This window comes from Protopterus annectens, chromosome 8.part0 (assembly GCF_019279795.1).
Source record: "Protopterus annectens isolate FY-2018-M chromosome 8.part0, PAN1.0, whole genome shotgun sequence".
Taxonomy (NCBI): Eukaryota; Metazoa; Chordata; order Ceratodontiformes; family Protopteridae; genus Protopterus; species Protopterus annectens.
Genome location: NC_056741.1, coordinates 1,799,340,506 through 1,799,361,625, shown reverse-complemented (window position 1 = coordinate 1,799,361,625; position 21,120 = coordinate 1,799,340,506).

Here is a 21,120-nt window from a genome sequence, read left to right as displayed (position 1 = left end):
TCCCTGGAATGAATGCACACACTCAATATAGAAAGTTATATTGGGCATGCTCCTCCACTTAGAGAAATGAAGCCCATGTCTCACAACACAGTGGACTACATATATCGATTATTCGCAGCTGTCTGTGCACACACACCAAATTGCACACCACTGATACTTCACACACACATTGGATAGGTATACTCGCATATATCTAAGGCCAACATAACATAATATATCAAACATACACACACACAGAGACGTGGGGAAGAGAAAGACAGACAGTGACAGAGAGAATCTCATTATGAGGCCTTTCCCACCCAGTACATATCCCAATGGCCTATATCACATGATGTGCTGATGTCATTCACTGTAAAAATACCTTTGGTTAGCCCCCAGCCAAATACCTATGGCTAGTCCCAGCCCTATAGTCTCAATGGTGCTTGTGATAACTGTGTGACATTACAGTCCAAATAAGTATCCATGTAGCAGTTGTAATCTCAGTTCTGTCAAACGTTAAGTTGTGTGTGAGTGTGTTTCTAGATGAATGTGGTTGAGGCCATTCACACACACTAAACTTCCCTTACCCTTCCTTCAGCACTTCTGTTGATGTCACTCACCTTCAAAGATACCTTTGGACAGCTCTCCAATGTATAAGCTCTGTAGCTCTTGCGATAACTGTGTAATACTAGAGTGTGGCAAACTAGTTAGGTAGGAGTTCTAATCCTGGTCCTGGCAACTGTGAAAATGTGAGCGTGTGTCTTTGTAGACACCTGATTTTGTGGTCATTCACACTTACTATACTTCCCTTACCCCTCCTTTAGCACTGTTGCTGATGTCACTCACCTTCAAAAATACCTTTGGACAGCTCTCCAGTATATAAGCTCTGTGGCGCTTGTGATAACTGTGTAATACTATAATGTAGCAAACTAGTTAGGTAGGAGTTCTAATCCTGGTCCTGGCAACTGTGAAAATGTGTGTGGTTATGTGAGAGAGTGTGTGTGTCTTTGTAGATGCCTGATTTTGTGGTCATTCACACTTACTACATTTCCATTACCCCTCCTTTAGCACTGCTATTGTCACTCACCTTCAAAGATACCTTTGGACAGCTCTCCACGATATAAGTTCTGTGGCATGTGCGATAAATGTGTAACACTGTAACAGTAATATATAGGTAGGTAGGGGCTTGAAACTCAGTAGTGGCAAGTGTGTGTGTGTGTGTGTGTGTGTGTGTGTGTGTGTGTGTGTGTGTGTGTGTGTGTGTGTGTGTGTGTGTGTGTGTCTGTCATCAGTATCCTGTGTGGGTGTTGGTGTGATTGTGTAATAACAGAATCCAGTGAGGGGACGGGTTTTGCTAAATTATTATATTGAGGACCTAGTATATGTCCCAATGTCCACATTACAAGGCCAACAGTTGTCAAACACCATAGAGGTTGGTGTAGACAATCCACAGCCCTAAATGTCTAGTGCCATGTGCAATGACTATGTGACAGTATGGATTAGTGAACAATATAGGCAACCCTTCTAATACTCAGAGACCACTCTCCACCCACAGATCATACACAAACACACTTGGCTAGGTAGCAACCACTGTATCGGTAGTTCTCTTGCAAACTGCCTCACAGATAGTACCCATGATGTGATTGCAGTGGACTACATGCCTGTCGACCACAACAGTGCCACTGACATCAGAAAGTACTTTGATGTGTTACATCTCCTGACTGTGTGTTATCCAGCAAGTAAAATGACATGGCACTCTGTTCCATCCCCTCAGTAAGCAGCAACCACTGTATCAGTAGTTCCCCTGCAAATTGCTCACAGATAGTACCCACAGTGTGATTGCAGTGGACTACATGCCTGTCGACCACAACAGTGCCACTGACATCAGAAAGTGCTTTGTTGTGTTACATCTCCTGACTGTGTGTTATCCAGCAAGTAAAAGGACATGGCACCCTGTTCCATCCCCTCAGTAGCCCAATCAATGTGCACAGTAGCCCTTCTACGATGCACACCACTGGACACCTGCAACAACTGTAGCGGCTGCAAATGTACCCCACAAAGATAATACCAGGCCTTACACACATGCCCTGTATGGACAGACTCCTATACCTCCAATGAATCCCTGTATCATACTGTCTATGTAGGTGCAACCACTGCCTGAGTTACACAGCCATATCTCACCAAACTGGGTTAGGAATGTTACATCAGAATATCCCAATCTGTCCAGACAAAATGCCTCAAATACCTCAAGAACACGTCCACACTCCAAAGGACATGCTTGTGGGATAGGTTCACAACCCAGACACTGTCCATGGTATGGAATATAAATCACATACATGTGAAGTAATGCACATCACTCATCATCCACAATACACATCTGGATGAGTAGATGGGGAATACAATACCCACCCCTGAGGATCACTCCAGTGAGTATACTCATTAGCCACACTGGGGACTAATGAGTATACTCATTAGCCACACTGGGGACTGGTTTCATGAGGCCTGATGCCAAAGTATTTTCTTGAGGTAGCCTTGTAGAGTCTTCATGGCCATTCACCTACTACACATCTATGAAGCTATGAGCCAATGGATCTCAGTACTGCCAAATGTGTGTGTGTGTGTGTGTGTGTGTGTGTGTGTGTGTGTGTGTGTGTGTGTGTGTGTGTGTGTGTGTGTGTGAGTAGTAATCTCAGTGTGTTTGTTTGAAGAATACCCCCTGGGGGTATGGGTTATTAGCAAATGGAGGTGTATCCAAACCGCCACACTTACCATTCTCCACTCTGACACAGATGTTGTCAATCATCATAAACCTAAATACAACCCTCAGCCCTATAATCTGCAAGGCATATGCAAGCATTGGTGTACAGACCTGTGAAATTCATGCAGATACAGCTGTACCTTGCCTATGACATGGTTGATGTGTTACTGCACTGCCATATCCCTTGATCTTGCTGCAGGGCCACATCCTGGTGGCACACAGAGGCCTAGAACATAAACAGGATACAACATGTGAGAACACATTCACTCATTATTAAGAATAGCAATAATGCATCATGGCTTAAACTGTACACACACTCTGATGTGTACCCCTTACAAATGCCAGATGACAGCACCCTACACATCATTACCTACATACAATTTATTAAGCTCACCCTGTGCATCAGACTCATATTTGCATGTCCCTGCATCAATGTTTTGGATGTCAGGGATCTGGCACAGGTTTCATCATATGCACAGGGTGTTGTGTGGTTTTGCCAGAGCTCCAGGCTGTGCCATTCAGTTGACAGTATGGGTGTGTGTTTGGGGTATGGGAATGGCATGGCCTGTGCAGGTGTGGTGCATGTGTGTGCAGGTGAGTTTATTGTGATTGTAACATGTCATGTGGCTGCCCCACACTGATGTTTTCTGGACAGCTGTGGCCCATACAAGGCAGGGTGTACAGTTCACTGCCTCTGGCCATGGACACGGGAACTGGATCTGCCAAGGGTATCACGGGCACTACCACTGACAAGGCCAGAGATAGTACTGCTCCCTGATGGGGACATAAGTCTGATGGATCCACGACCCTGTTGGGACCATCTAGGACCATGTGCCCGTGGCCTGCAGTGTCTTGGCGTGGACATCACACCACCCTCAGTAGTGTTGGTGTTACTGCCCATATGGGAGCATGATGGTGCATGGCCACGTGCATGCCCAGGTGATCGTGGTTCTGAGCTACCTTCACATGGCCGCTGCTTCCCATCTGCCATATGGTTCAAGCACAGATACTCCATGGTAGAGTAGTGCCATGCTCTGACCCCACCATCTATCTGCTATCTCAATGCCCTCACGAATGGCTGCAAAGATTTTGCAAAAATCGTCATGGGCACCAGGGAGATGTTCTTCCACCAGCCTGCACACTTGTCTGGTATTACATTCATTACATGCCTGTGCATCCATTACGGACCAAAACATGCGCCTTGTTACTGCAGCAGTGGCACTTCCAACATGGGCTGGACAGGCAGCCATTCTCCTCCGAGCACCAATGCCTGCCTGCCAGTGTGGGACCTCGCCAGTACTCTGACTATGGCCATTGCCTGAACACTCGCCATAGTCACCACATTTGCATGTTCTGTGCCAGCACCCAACTGTCCTTCTATTATAGCCACTGGTGATGGGAATGGGTGGGCATTGTGACTGTGTGTGGGGATGAGGTTGATATATGTGGGACGCCAACCAATGACGCAGCTGCAGCCTCTGACAACCCCAACTGTGCCTCACTATGGGTATCATCATGGTCAGAGCCACCATGGCCACCTGTGAGAAAAAAACAACATATGTACATTACTATCAGCACTGAAAAGTTTGGTGGCACACACACTCAGACACTCTCTCACACACTCTTTCTCACACTCACACACTCACACTCCTCACTCACACTCCTCACTCACACTCACTCACTCACTCACTCACTCACTCACTCACACTGTCACACTTTCACACTCTCACACACTCAGTTACACACACACACACACACACACACACACACACATGAGGTGTCCCAGAGGCATTCCACAGACCTCACATTAGGCAACAGATGACAGTCATGACACACACTTAGACAGAAACAGACACACTCTGGACCAGTCCTCAACATCATGCAGTGCATACCTTTCAACTTACCATAACTACAAATTTACATCACTCAGATATGTGAGTGTTTTATTTGGTGGTGAGCCTTCACCTACAACACACTGCACCCATATAAACATTACTGCTGTTAATCTGTAAAGCGCTGTGGCCAAACCTACAGAACATGCCTACCAACTGTACAGAGTTTCAAGGAATATCTACATATGTGGTTCATCTTTCCTGTCTACTGCTCATACTTCCTATATGTGTCTGATACATTACTGGTTGGTTCAGTGGATTGGTGACCCTACTTAATGTCATACTGTGATATGGAGATGGCATAACCTGCAGTACATGTATGTGAAAACAAGGGTGGTTACTTCCCAAGCTTACAGTGGATATAGCAAGTGTACAAACCCTTTTTAACATGCAATGATTTTGTGACAGATCGCATGAGACACCAGTGATATTGTCATAATATTTCCACCATTTCATATGACATATAACCTTTGCACTCCAGCTGAAGAACATATACATCAGGTAGGGTTCACATATCATACATGATATGACTACAATAGCTGGGTTGCATAGGGGTGCACACCTGTAAAATGATACTTTGGTAATGCACCTGTTCATCTCATCACAACATTCAGTACTCTTGGGAGAGTGTATATCAGCATGGCACATCTTGACATGGCAATGTTTGCACACTCTCCCTTACAGAACTCCTCCAAATCTGTCAGATTGCAAAGCCATCCCCTGTGCACAGCGCTCGTCAGTTCACCACACAGATTGTGTATTGTATTTAGGTGTGCTCAGGCTTGGCCACTGCAGACTGTTGATTGTGTTCTTGTGAAGCCATGCTTTTGCCCAGTGGGCGTAAGGTGTGGGCCATTGCTGTGTGCAATGCTAAAATATCTCCCCATACACTGGTATGTGTCAGACACCAGAAGGATTATAGCCACAAGGGACTGGTGTTTGAAACTGGTCATAATATACACCAAATCAGCTACAGCCCCAGTTCATAGTTGTGAACAGCAAACCAAAAGCAGGACACTGCCATCAGCCTGCTTCACTGTGTGGGCAGTGTGCTTCTGCTGTTGTGTAGTGGTTTCATATGGCCAAAATAACATGACTAAATTGTGGATAAAGACAGTTTACCATTGGTCTCATAACAACTTAACACATTTGCACACATGCTTTTTGAAAAGCTGATGTATTGTTGTCCAGAAGTTACCCAGGACTGGGTGTTGTTTGTTGTGAGGAACAGCTGCCATATTCCAAACACACCATATAGCCAAGACATGTGAAGACCAGATAAGATTGTTGTCACATGTAGTACACACACAGTACTTGCCAGAGATGTCTGTCACTCCTTTGGTGTTGCTGTATGGCTCCTGGCAGCCTCCCTGGACATTGTTGGTATTGTATCCTCCACATGCATGTAGGGATGTCCACTTCTTCACAATGTCACTGTTGCCCCATATCTAGAGCACCTTTTGATGACTATCTGCACTGTGTTCCATGGCATATACAATGCTGTGGGTATATTTCTGTAGCCTTCTCCAGGCTGATACCTTTCTAGCATGTGATCCCTGTGCAGCATGTTAAGCTGTATGTGAACCATGGCTTTTGCTGTAGCAGGCAACTGTGGGTCTATGTTGGGATATCCTTGGTTTGTGAGCTGAGTGTTATTTGCAGTTAATCCAAGAGTCTGTAATTGATGGCAGGTGTGTATCCAATATGATGTACTGCTGTGATTTTGTCACATGGTGCTGCACCACAGTATGAGCTTCATCCTGTGCACACATATGCATCTAGTTTCTTGGACAATTTCCATGTCAGATACTTGTTCCACTAACAGATTTGTTTGTTTGTCAATTGTATTATACAAATTATAGGTCACAGGACAGGTTGGATATATGTTTGGTCTTCTGTATTGTGCTCACATTGTTATATATCAGAAATACCTGGCATTCTAACAGGTGTGTACACCTTTCATATGCACTGAATAACAGCGATGTCTACAATATGTCCCTACTCCTGGCCCTTTGTCCCAGCATTTTGTCAGTCTTTATCCAGATGTCCTGCAATGACAGGTTTGAGAGGTAGGTATGCTACAGATATATGACATCACATGCAAATAGGCCCCTGTGATAACCACTGTGATATTAGGCAGTGAACCCCACTACAGGTGATTATGCAAATATTGTCAGATGGCTGTGTGTAACACCTTAACATGCCTGGGGTACTGGCGAGCCAAAACAGTAAAATCTCATACTAACAGGCTTTAGGCTGCTGTACCTTGTATAGAGTCGAGGGACCTAGGTAGTAGGGAGGGAGAGGTATTGTTACTTGATTCACAATGTGCATTGGTCCACAATTAATGCTACATTTATGCACAGGTACAGAATAAACTATGATATTACACAATTTGCTGTCCTTCACCATAGATGTGCACTTGTGTGCATAACTAAACCCCACCCACTGATTTTATTAATTTATCTATTTTACAGTTTGTTTACCAAGATAGTCCATTGGTCCAATAATAGCCTGCTTTCAATGGAGTCCCATGGTGAAAATCTCCATGAACAACAATATAATATGAAGACAATGCATGTACTGGTATGCAATAGTATTGAAGAATGATTATATTATATAACATTATAAAAATCTACAATTGTAGTGAAAATATGTTTACAAATGTAAAAGGTAAAATTACATACATATATAATTCATTTAGAATATGAAAACCCCATTGCTGCATATTTCTGTTACATTTGTTAGAATGTGAAATAACACAGGGTTGACATTACAGTTTTACATGAAATCTTAGCAGAATTAAAGTAGGATGGGTGATGAGAGGTGAAATTGGTGGATATAAGAAGGGTGGGACAATAACAAAAAAGAAAATCGAGCAAGAGTAGGAGTAAATGAGACAAATGAAGATGGTAATAGTCAGAGAAGCTCAGTATGATGAAGAGAAGATAGAAGTAAAGGAGTGTGAGAAATGGGGAAAAACAGGTGAGTTGTGTGTGATGAGAGCAGGAACATTCCCAGAGGGTTTTGAGATGGGAATGAAGCAGGGTCTTAAAGGTAGAGTGGTTGTCTGTAGTACCAATAAGAGGAGGCAGGGATTTCCAGAGGTGAGCTAGGGAAAAGGATAGTCAGTGTCTGCCTGGAGGTTCATAGGTTTATAGGTTCATAGGTTTATACTAGGCTATCTGCCCTAAGGCATTTATAAGCCTAGCCCAAAGTTTTGTGGCTTACGCCACCCCTTATGTTAAAAAATACTGTGCCCATTAGTTTGTTGTGCCTCTGTCCAGCAGTGACACAGAGATGATTCCCGGGGTAAACCTATGATCTCCCATCCACCGGTCAAGATTTCTCTTGAACAGAGCCAACGAGGTGCTCTGCCTCACATGGACTGGGATTTTATTCCACAGCATAGGGAGTCTCTGGGTGACAAATCTATCCCTCCAGCATGTCCTATTTATATCTGTGCTAAGGTTTAAGTCGCTTGCTCTAGTGGATCTGGTAGATTTGGATTTTTTGAGGTGGAGCATGTCCATTAATTCCGGATTGGACATGGCTTTGTATGTCAGGCACAGGTCACCTCTGAGCAGGCGGTATGCGACTGAATAGAGCTGGAGTTTCTTCAGTCTGGCAGCATATGACAGATTTTGGAGTCCCTTTATCCTTTTGGTGAGGAACTTTTGGGGTCTCTCCAATTGCTGCAGGTGTCGGGTGAGATACATCCTGAATGGGGCATTGTACTCGATCATTGGTCTGATAAGTGAAGAGTACAGGGGAACAATGACCTCACTTGATCTGGATGTGAATCCCTTCATGATCAGGTGGGCAATGTAGAAGGTCTTTCTAACCACTTTAGCAATGTGAGTGTCAAAAGAAAAGCCACTGTCAACCTGGGTCCCCAGGTCCCTAATAACCTCTTCTGTGCTTAATGGATTGCCACCTATATGGTAGCTTGGGGTTACCTTGTTTTTTCCGAAGGGTATGACTATACATTTTTTGGCATTTAACTTCAGGCCATGGCTCTGGCACCAGTTATCAGTTTCCGTGAGACCCCTCTGAAGGATATCTGTGTCCGATGTACTTTCCACTATGGCGCCCAGTTTGCAGTCATCTGCAAACTTTGTCAGCCATAGTCCTCCTATGTTTGCCTGTACTTCTGAGAAGTAGATGCCGAACAACAGGGGGTCAAGGATTGAGCCCTGTGGGATACCACTTGTGACCGGCTTGGAGTCTGACATGGCGCCAGCAACTCTAACCCTGTGGGTTCTGTCCTTTAGCCAGTTTGCAACCCATCTTGTGACATATGGGTTTACATTTAAGCTGGTAAGTTTCTCTATAATACCCGAGTGGGGTATTGTGTCGAAAGCTTTTGCAAGGTCAAGGTAGGCTGTATGGACTGCCTTTCCCTCATCAATGGCCTTGATGACTGTTTTGAAGAAGTTGACCAAGTTCAAAAGGCATGATCTGCCCTTGACAAAGCCAAACTGGGTCGGGTCCAATGTCTGCAAGTCCCCTATGTCTTTGTTTATGAGTTCCATTATGATCCTCTCCATAGCTTTGCAGACCAGGCTTGTTAAGCTTATGGGGCGGTAATTTCCAGGGTCCGTAGAGGTACCGCCTTTGTGGAGTGGGACCACAGTTGCCGTACGCCACTCCTTGGGCACATATCCTGTGGTAAGGCTAAGATTAAACAGCTGCCTTATATGCGGGTTTAGTTCCTCTTTGAGTTCATGTAGCACACAGCCGGGGACACCATCCGGTCCCATTGATGCTGTGTTTTTAGCTTTAGAGAGAGCAGCTTTCACCTGTGCATTAGAGATGTCTGGGAGGCTACACTCCACTGGGATAGTTATCTCTCCTTTTAGGGGGGAGGGTGAAGTTTGCACTGAACCTGTCTGCCAGTATGTTGGCAATGTCTGTGGGTTCAGTGATTTTGTATCATTTTGGACTAATTCTGCATATCTGGGAGTTTCCACCCAGGTTTCTAACATAGCTGAAGAAGGCCTTATGATTGTCTTTTGAATCTATTGCAATTTTTCTCTCAAATTTGGCCTTGGATAATTTTATGAGTGCTCGTAATTTTTTACTAATAATGATCAAGGGTGTCTTCTCTTTTATGGATTTTGCTCTATCATGTAACAGCTTTCTCCTCTTATTGTAAAGTTTGTTTATGGCTGGGGTCCACCAGACTGGACGTTTGCCCTTGGTGGAAAGAGTCTTGGTTTTATTAGGGATTGCCTGATCCATGCAGTCCTGGAGGTGTTCGTAGAAGGCATTTGTAAGGGCTTCCGCAGCTTAGGTTGTGGTTTCCACTGGCTCGGGGGCCTTGAAGGATACCACACCAGTCTTGAGTAGTGTGAAGTTTGCTTTAGAGAAGTTCTTCACTGTGGTCTTTTTTGTTTGGGGTGGGGGCGGGATGTGGATTTCCAGTGAGATAAGTTTGTGATCTGATCTCACCAATGAGGGATATACTTCCGGTGTGGAGCATTTTGTCCCCATGTTTGTGATGATGAGATCTAGTATATTTTCCCCTCTTGTGGGAATGGTGACTAGTTGTTCCATGGCATTTGAATTTATGAACTCCAGGAACCTTTGGGCTAGAAAGTTGGGGCTTGAGTAATGTTCCCAGTCTATATTCGGGTAGTTGAAGTCACCCAATATAATGGTGTTTGGAGATACATTTATACCCTCCAGTGTCTTCAGGAAGGCTGTGTGGGGTTCCTGAGTTTGAGAGGGTGGCCTGTAGCATGCTACAAATTGTAGAGCAGTTTTGCCTATGGTTAATTGCACCTGGATGGTTTCCGATGCTTAGATGCGTTGCCACCAACCTGGAGGTGTGGGTATCCTTGATGAATATGGATACACCCCTCCTTTTGTGGTGTGGTCCGGGTTTTGGGGCCGAACATGATATGAGGTAAAACCTGATAGTGCCGGGGTGCTCTCAGGAGCCTTGAACCAGGTTTCAGTCACATCACAGACATCGATGTTCTCCATACTGAGAAGGGCCTCGAGAGCGTGCATTTTGAGATTTAGACTTCTGGCATTGAGCAGCATTACCTTTAGTTTCTTCCCATTTTTGTTTTCTAGGGTGGTAGGTTTAGAATTTGAGCCTTGCCTAAAAAAGGCACTATGGGGGTGGCAAGAGCCTTAGCCAATATCCGGAATGACAGGTGCAAGCCATCCCTTGCGAAGCAGCGTGGCTTGTCAAGCATGTCATCCCAGGCAGACAGACACTGGATCCCCTTTGAATGACACCAGAAATTAAGCCAATTGTTAAAGCTGATCATCTTGTCTCTATGTTGTGGCATCATTCTTGGTGAAGGTAGGATACTGCTCAGGGTCAGGGTCATACCTGCCTGGGCTACATAATCAGAGAGTTCCTCTATGTCTCTTTTCATGTAGTCCAGGGAGGTACATCTCAGGTCGTTCACACCAGCATGGACAATGACTGTGTCATATTTGTACTTGCTGTGGAGTGACCAGTGCTTGTGTTATGTGGTGGATTCTAGCACCCGATAGGCAGCTTACTGTGACCCCCTCCTTGTTCAGCCTGGTGAGTGGGACGTCAGTGTGTCTGACTATGGAGTCACCTATGACAAGTATGTTTGGTGTTGTATTTGGCCTTAAGGGCTGTGACTGCTTTGCACACTGATTTTGTGGTTTATGTGTTGCCTGTGGTGTGTCATGAGGTGGCAGTTGCTTGGATGTCTGCTTTGGAGGCCTCTGCTGTTTAGGTAAATTTTTGCTCAGAGCCTCCGAGTATGACTTTGTGTGTTTATGTGTTTGATTCATTGTTGTGATAGCTTTATGTGAGGTGAGCAGGCTGAGCAGGCTTGTATAGTTAATGAAAATTCTGGTTATTGGATCTTAGAAGTCTGGAGGGTATCTGCATTTTGAAGGAGGATGCAAGTGAGAGGTAGATGGAGGGTTACAGATGAGTTTATGGGCATGAGTAAGTTGAATGTAGGTAAGATGGTTGGGAAGTTCAAGTAAATTTAGTTTGGGTAGGACATTACAGTGGTGGGAGGAGGATTTATAGCCGATAGCAAACTTAGAAATGTTGTTATAACAGGAGGATAGCTTTGTTTTTAGAGAAGATTGAAGGTTGGTAAGAAGTGGGGCACCATATAGGAGACAATGAATGAGGAAGGTGTTAGACAGTACCATTTTAGTAGTGGGAGTGATATAGTGGTTATGGTGGTAGTATTTTTCCCTGAAATATGCATCTCAAGACTCTATAGAACACAGTTGTAATGCAATCTCAGTACATTGATGTGCACTTTTGTCTTACCTGGACATTCCTCACCTGTTGCCTGTGTGTCACCCACCTCCACAAATGCAAGTTCTTGTATAAATCTTCTTGTGGGGGCTACCCCAAGGTTGGCCAGGAGCTCCTCCACTGCTGTAAGAGGGGGCTGTGTAGCTGGCCCCCCACCAGTAGTAGAACAGTCCCTCGCTACAGCAGCAGCCCATTGCCGGGCACTCTGAATCAGGTCAGTTACTCTATGATGTACCTGATCATATGTGCAGCCATGATGTCCCAAGTTGTTAACAGTTTGGGCAATTTCATCCCACAGTGCAGTCCGCCCCTGCTGGTCTTGGCGACCCCAACCAAAAAGAATGGTAGTTCTGCAGGATGGCCTCAGTTATGCCCCAAGTCTCCTGCTCATTGTAGTCTGGCTGCTTCGGCATAGCACCTGGAAGACATAAACAGGGAAACACATCACAGGACCTCAGACATTGCATGGACTTCTGTACAGAGACATCACATGACTAATTGTCAACAGTGTACACTATATACAAACACATGAGACACGGCACTTTATGAGCATGCATTGTACTTCCTGGTCCTGTTGTGTCATATACCCCCCCATGAGGCCCAGTACATTTCATAAACCACCATTCACATTTGTGTAGAAAGGTGACAGTGTCTGTGTTCCTTGTAGATGGGCTATCAAAGCTGCTCAGGCTTGCCTTGCATACAGTATGTAATGGAGCTGGAAGCATATGTCTGAGTTTGCGTAGGATGCAGACTAGAATGCTATCAGTCCCCAAGATGATCTACTATTTTTATGTTTAACTGGGCAGTTTGCACCTGATCCATGATGATGATGAGGGTAGTGGTGCATGTGGTGTGCATATCTTCCTATACTGATGTTGAGCCAGGGTGGTGATGTTTGGCCCAAACATGTCTGCAGCAGGTGGGTTGTAGCAATGGTGAGTGTGTATGTGCTGTGACTGACCTCCATTACATGGTGGTCTGGGTTGTTGCCTATGAGATCCAAATATGTGAAGATGGCCTTCTGGTTGCCCTCAGTGGATGTGTCCAATTTATACTCATAGTCAGCCTTACAATAATCCACCTGTGACCTACTATGGTCATCCAGACAAAGGATGACATGCTGACCAGTTGGTCCCTGCTCCTATTGTCCTCTCTACAGTCAATATAGCAACCTATTATGTGCTTTGTGCACTACTGCTGTCCAGCAAAGGGGTTTGCTCTACTTTGGTTGAGACAGGTTGTACAAGTTAGGTATTGCTGAGGCCATACAGCTATGTGGGTGGTCATATCAGTGTTTGTAGTAGGCATGGACGCAAGGTCATAACACGGTTGGACACCTCTCTATTTCCTACATGATAATCCTGCTTATGGCAGCACCCATGTCTGTATCAGTCCAATGCAACAACCATTAGCTGTGGAAGTGTAACTCTGTTGGATGCACACACATTAACATTACACACGTGTACAACATGTACAGCTCAGTTACATGCTGTTTTGCATCCCCTGTCAGGTGTTATGAGGCAGTCAGGTACACCTACCCATACATGCATACCTCTGCACAGGTAATAACTGCTATACATTTCTGTTCTATGTCAGTATGGCACACTGTCATAAGACTTTTGTTGCTCAGTCATTCCTGTCAACCTGGTAGGGGGCAACATGTGGAGGATGCTGTAAATACATGGTGGGCTATGGGCCAACAACCAACATTAGTGACACTGTCTTCACATTGCTGTAGCACACGTACATCATTTGATATTTTGGTAGCCTTTGCATTCACACTCATACCCTGGAGGATATGTGTGTGTGTGTGTGTGTGTGTGTGTGTGTGTGTGTGTGTGTGTGTGTGTGTGTGTGTGTGTGTGTGTGTGTGCGCGTGTGTGTATGTGTGTGTGTGTGTGTGTGTGTGTGTGTGTGTGTGTGTGTGTGTGTGTGTGTGTGTGTGTGTGTGTGTGTGTGTGTGTGTGTGTGTGTGTGTGTGTGTGTGTGTGTGTGTGTGTGTGTGTGTGTGTGTGTGTGTGTGTGTGTGTGTGTGCGGGTGTGCGCGCGGGTGTGTGTGTGTGTATATATATATATATATATATATATATATATATATATAAAATGAGAATAACGGTGGTGTGCACAGCTGTAGTAACTACAGAGGGATAACATTGATCAGTCAGAGCATGAGGTAATGGTAAAGGGTGGTGGAAGCTAGGTTAAGAAGGGTGGTGAGGATTACTGATCAGCAGTATGGTTTTATGCCAGGAAAGATCAGTACAGATGTGATGTTTACTATGAAAGTGTTTATGGAGACATACAGATGAGGTCAGAAGTAGCTGCATTGTGCCTTTGTGGACTTACAGACAGCATATGACAGGATGCCTAGAGGGGTGTTATAGTATTGTATGAGGAGGTCAGGAGTGGCAGAGGAATTTGTAAGAATGCTACAGGATATGTACAAGGCTACTGTGACAGCAGTGAGTTCTAGTTTGGGAGTGACAGGTCCATTTAAGGTGTAGGTAGAAGTACATCAGGGAGCAGCTGTGAGTCCTTTTTCAGGTGCAGTGGTGATGGACTGCTCGACAGACATGATCAGACAGGAGTCCCTGTTGACTGTGCTGTATGCAGATGACATTGTGTTCTGTAGTGAGAGTAGGGAACAGGTTGAGGAGACCCTGGAGAGGTTGACGTATGGTCTAGAGAAGGGAGGAATGTTGGTAAGCAGGACTAAGACAGAATATATGTGTGTGAATAGAAGGGAGGATGGAGGAATGGTGAGGATGCAGGGAGTACAGTTTGCAAAGGTGGATAAACTTAAATACTTGGGAACAACAGTTCAGAGTAATGGGGAGTGTGGGGGAAAGGTAAAGAAGAGAGTGCAGGCAGGATGCAGGTGGTGGATAGGAGTGTCAGGTGTGATTTGTGACAGACAAGTACCATTAAGAGTGACATTGAAGGTCTACAAGAGAGTTGGGAGCCCAGCTGTGTTATATGGGTTGTAGACAGTGGCATTGAAAAATAAAGCAGGAGTCAGAGATGGATGTGGCAGAGTTTATGACATTAAGATTTGCACTAGGTGTGATGAGGGTGTACAGGAGTAGGAAAATGTGTGTTAGGTGGTCAGCCTAGGTTGGATAGCTTGGGGCCAAAGGCAGAGAGTGGCAGGATTATGCTTGTTTGGACATGTGATAAGTAGGTATGCTGAGTATATTTGTGAAAGTATGAGGCTGATAAGGTGTATGTACGTGTTGATAACAGACATACAGCTAGTTGGTGTGAAACGGCAAGATGCAGAGGGCTGGAAGACATGCAGTCAGATGATCTGCTGTGGCAACCCCTAATGGGAACAGCGAAATGAAATGTAAGGAGATGTTGTAATGTCAGTCTTTACAGGTTGCCAATTATTTGCCAGACATAACATAACTGTTGTAGTACATAACTACAAACCTGAGGCGCACATATGGTCAGCGTAAATAACACTGGACAGTTGAATGGTATGAGCTCATTATATCATATGCAGTTCAAAACACAGCTGCAACAGTATTTCACTATGCAAATACCCTGTACAGGTCCCTCACATTTCTGATACAGACATGTATATCATACTAGTACTCAAAATTAACATATCGATATATGCAACATCCCAGTAGCTGGCCTAGGAGTGTCACAGTCAGTATTGTTCAAACCACACTCCAGTAGTAGTCATATGTGACTGACTCAGGGGCATGAGCTGTGTCCTATGTCACTGCAGACAGACACAGATGCTATGGCCATAGGTTTTGATCACCAGTATATCAGTACAGCAAGTGTTGTTGAGAAATATTTGTTGAACTTCCTATTTACCTCTTTTACATACCCCCTACTACATTCCATTACATGATTACTTGTTTCACATACCGTTTTTTTTTTCATTGTTTCAGTTGCTGTATTTCACAGGTAGACAGGTGTGTCTCACACATTTTTTTGTAGTCTCTCTCTCTCTCTCTCTCTCTCTCTCTCTCTCACTTTCTCTCTGTCTCTGTCTCTCTTTCTGTCTCTCTCTCTCTCTCATAGATGTAGAAAAAATTCATCTGTTTTGCATAGGCAGCAGCTTGACCTTTGTAGGTAATGGTCATGATCAGCTAATGGCCTGTGCACAAATTGGAGTCCCCCACTTGCTAATTGCATGTGTAACAGCTGTGGTATCATTCCTATAGCCAATTGCAAGGAAACACGCTCCTATAACTAAGCATTGCATGTGGGTGTTGGCCCTTTTCCTTCACTGTGAGCAGTACTTCATGTGGGTGTATGACAAACAGCATCACAGAGGATAGTTTGAAATATTTCTTACAACAACCACTGTGGAGACAGCCCAACAAACTGGCAGAAGATGTTCCAGACATGGAGACAGAATTTAAGTATTGCTGTTATACATTTGAAGTAATGTTAGTTTAACAGGATTTGTGTGGATATGGCTGTTCTGCATGATTTAAAGTCTGACATGATAGTGTTATGTGGTTGAGAAAACTCTCACCTGTAGGGCTATCTGCAGACTGGCCAGAGTTTGGAGTCTTAGATTTGGTGTGTTACTCACACATTTTTTTGTCTTTATAAATTCAGTAGCATACTCTGAGGATTGCAGTCAGTAAATGGTAACATCCATGTGTGTTTTTAACTTCATATCTCTCAGAAGAGATATGTTACAACAAACCATGTTACACCAGCAATTTTCTCAGTTTATAACAGCAATATTTCAATGATGGCCCTGTGTTTGTGCCTCTGTCCCCAAAGTCTATCACCCTTTGTCCATATGTCATGCAGTAAGAGGTGGATATGTACAGTATATCATTATTTACTGACATCATTCCTGATACCAACCCAGTGATATATCAGACTGCCAAACATGTTATGTATAGGAGGCCTTATATTTGAGGACAAAACCTGGATATTCTGTTGTAGTCTGTACATTAGTGAGGTCTGTCTACTTATGGCGATTGTTGACAGAGTGTCAGTATTGTGTAGCAGTGTATTGTGAATATGTTATTTGCCCTTTGAACAGAGTGGGGTAGATGTCAGTGTTCTTGGTCCTTTTCTACCTGACGTTGGATGCTGCTCACGTTTCTGGTACCCTATCAGCTTATATGTTTGTAGGGCCAGACTGAGACATGTCCCATACCACAGTCAGGCATCAGACTACACTGTGAATTGGGCCAGTATATGTAGGGGTAATGTGTGAGTGGCAAACATGATGATGGGTTTTGTTCACACAGTCCATATACTGTACTATTAATTAGGCTTACCATTATATAAATGTGACTGTGTTGAGATTGGTTGTGGGAATGCACTTTCACACTGGTGTCTGTTACTCCATGCTGTTACATGCCTGTAGTGCCTGCTATATTTGCAATTGCATGTGTATTCCCCCATAGAAAAATTGGGTTAGTTATGTGGCAGTCTGCCTGTAGTTTAAACAGTGCTTGGTGACATGCCTAGCAGCTCAGTGTATTTTCCCTAGTGTGATGTTATGGCCAGATATTTGTCAGATGTACTGTTGCCTGGCCACCATAAGTGTTGTGTATTTCTGACAAAGCAGTGGGATGCTGTGAAGATGTATGTCAGTAACTAGTGGGCAGTACATGGGCTTGGGACTGATGCTCCTCCAGTTAATATTGTTAGGACAGACAGGAGGGTGTGATTGCATCAACTATGTGAGCTTATCTACTCCAGTATTTGGGATATAGCCCCATTTTCATGGCTTTAAACACCTACTTTGTCAGGCTTGATCCACATTTCTTGCACTATGAAGTTCTGTGTATACCTCTTGACTGACCAGATTGTTTCAGACTGTCCAGTTTTATTGCTCATACTTCTGCTGTATTCCACAGAATCATTACTGTGATTTGTGTGGTACTTCACTATGATGATTTTATGATGTCTGTCAGTAACTGATGGCATACATTTCAGTTTCAGAAATGCCTTCCTTCAGAATATGTATGCTGACACAAACCTTGTTACTGTAGCAACATTCTACATTTATAACTGCAATACTTACATTATGTCCCCTTGCACTAAGAGGTTGAGAGTTATGGTGCTGAGGTATGACTCCACCTATATATATATATATATATATATATATATATATATATATATATATATATATATATATATATATATATATATATATATATATATATATACATCCTTTTTATGTGTAAATATGAGTGTTGTATATTCCTTCTCAGATGTATCTCACTATATTTATCTGATATGTGTATATTTAGATATAGAAACATGACTGATTCCACAGTGTTTTCACTAACAAGTAGTAAAAAATTGTAGTACTCAAAGCAGTTTTTCACTACTATTCAGTACGTGTACTGAATGATATATTTGAAAAAGCAAAAGACATATTTGCAGCTCGGATGGCTTCGTGGTCAAGTGCTGTGACTATAGTGTATAGGGTCCTGAGTTCAAGACCTACAAGGGCTATTTATTTTGTTGCTGAGCAGACCAAGGGGTGATGGAGATAGTGTGATTAAGGCGCTGGTTAAACAAATACGTGCTTACACCGTGTAGGCTTTGCTTACTAGTGTGCAAATCTGCTTAGCATTTACATTTAAGCAATGCTTAAACCTGCTAAGCATAACTCAGCCCTGGTAACCAGTGATCACATTCCAGTCTGATAAAATAGCAGCATAATGACATCTTTAATAACTGTATTTAATTCCATGTACATAATATGCTTCTAGGTGATGTCATTACAGTAGCAAGGGGTGTGAGTATACTTTATGGGACACCTGAGTATATGGGTAGTACCACAATCTTTTCCTCTTTGTATTTGTTTCATACTTGGGTAGTATCCCAGGTTATATGCAGTCACACTTGCATGTATTGTATCATTATGTTACTTGGTAAATCAGTCGTGGACTCTGGGGAATGCGGTCAGTAAATACTCACATCTATTGGTATTACCAATGTCATATTCCTCATAAAGGATGTTAAACAAACCCAGTAGCATCTGCAACTGTCTCAATGTATGACAGCACTATGTCCAATCTACCACTGTGTTTGTGCCTCTGTTCCCACCTAGTGATATAGGGCTTGATGCCTAGCTTAGTGAGTTACTGCATGATTCCTGAGTGGGGAATGTTATCAAAGGCTTTGGTCAGATCAAGGTAGGCTGTATGTGCCACCTTGCCTTCATCCAAAGCTCAGATGACTGATGCCAAGAAGTTTACCAGGTTGAATGACCAGGTATGACCTACTCTTCACAAAAGAAAACTGTGTGGGATCCTGTGTCTGCAGATTCCCACATCCCTGTTTATTAGGTGTGTGATGATGCATTCCATAGCGTCAAATAACAGACTTGTCAGGCAGTTGTGGCAGTATTTCCCAGGGTCTGTAGTCACACCTCATTTTTGGAGAGGGGTGACTGTAGCAGTGCACAATTCAGTACAGTACAGCTTGAACAGGGCACACAGGTGAGGTTCCAGATCACTCTGTAATTCATGTAGAACACAGCCAGGGATATTGTCCGGTACCATAAAAGCTGTATTCTTGGCATTGGACAGTGGTGTTTTAACATGTGCTGTAGTAATACTGGGTGCCTGGCAGTGTACTGGTATTGTGATTGGTCCTTTGGGGGAGGGGTAAGGTTTGCACTCAAGATATCAGCCAATATATCAGCCAATATATTGGCATTATTTGTTGGCTCAATCAGGGAGGTACCATTGTCTAGTAGCTTAGAAGAAATCTTGGTATTGCCATGGACATTCTTTACATAACTGTATGAGGCCTTGTGGTTGTCTTCACTATGTGCTCCAATTCTGTTCTCACAGCTAACTTTGGTATTTGATGAGGAATGTCAACTTTTAATTGAGGCTGATAAGGGTTTATTTCCAGTCTTGGGACTTCACCTTATTCCATATTGGTTCCCTCTTTTATGGCAGGGGACCACCAGATCAGCTTTCTTTTTTGGAGGTGAGGGTCCTGGTTGTATTTGGTATGGTGGTATCCATGCATTTGTGTACGTGTTCATAGTGCATTGTTGTTTGATTCAGTTGTCATGCAACTAGTCTCTATTTGCATGGCTGCAGTGAGATTAGCCACCTCTGTTTTTAAGAGGCCATAGTCAGCTTTGGAACGGCTTTTCATGGTGGTTACCTGTACAGGGGGTGGAGGGCTGTAGATTTCCAAAGGTGATTAATTTGTGTTCAGATATAACAATTGAGGAGTTGACTATTGGTGTGCAGCAACAGTCACCCATGTTAGCAAGGACCAGGACAATGTGATAGGCATGTGCTTTGATACATGAGTAGCTTTCCCAGTTAATGTTGGGGTAATTGAAGTCAACCAGTATGAGAGTGTTAAGTTGGACACTAATATTCTTCAGGGTGTTTAGGGACATGCAGTGTGAGTCTTGGGACATGTTTTGGGACCTATAGCAGGCTACAACCTGAACCACTGTCTTATCCAATGTTAGCTATACCTGCAGGATCTGTAATGCATAATGTTGGTCTACCACTCTGGAGGTGTGTGCATCCTTAATGAATATGAAAATACCACCACCTTTGGAACTTCAGTCTGGGTTCTGCAGCCAAAAGTTGTGGAATGAGTTATAGGCTGGTAGTGCAGGGGTGCTTCCTGCTGCCTTTAACCAGGTCTCTGTTATAGCACAGATGTCATTGTTCCCCATTTTAAGGGATACATCTAGTGAGAGCATTTTCCGATTTACACTTCTAGTCTGCAGGAGCATGACCTGTTGATTGCATGTGTTTGTAGCTGTCATATATGTCTGTATATTTATGTATGCATATACATATAGTTATGTATATATGTATGTATTTATTCACCTTTCTATATATATGTATGTTATAGTATTAGGATCTCAAGCAATGTTGAGACCAGTTACGGAAAATCTTCCCTGAGCAGCATGTGTGAACAATCTTTTATGTGAATGCCAGTGACTGAAAGCATGAATAAAAAACTGCATGGACATACAATGCCTGGCTAAAAGAGCATCAGCCAAGATAAGATAGTGCTAATGAATAATCTCTATCTTTATCAAGGCATAATTATTAACATAAATAAATATTTATATTGAAAATAATTCTCTAATAATCAAATGTCAGACAACAGATGCAAACTAGCTATAAGACTTCACAGTGTTTTTTAGAATTGTTAGCTCAGCCACTTGTTAGGAAAAAAATAGAATAGAAAGGTCACAGCAGCCTGAAACAAGGGTCACA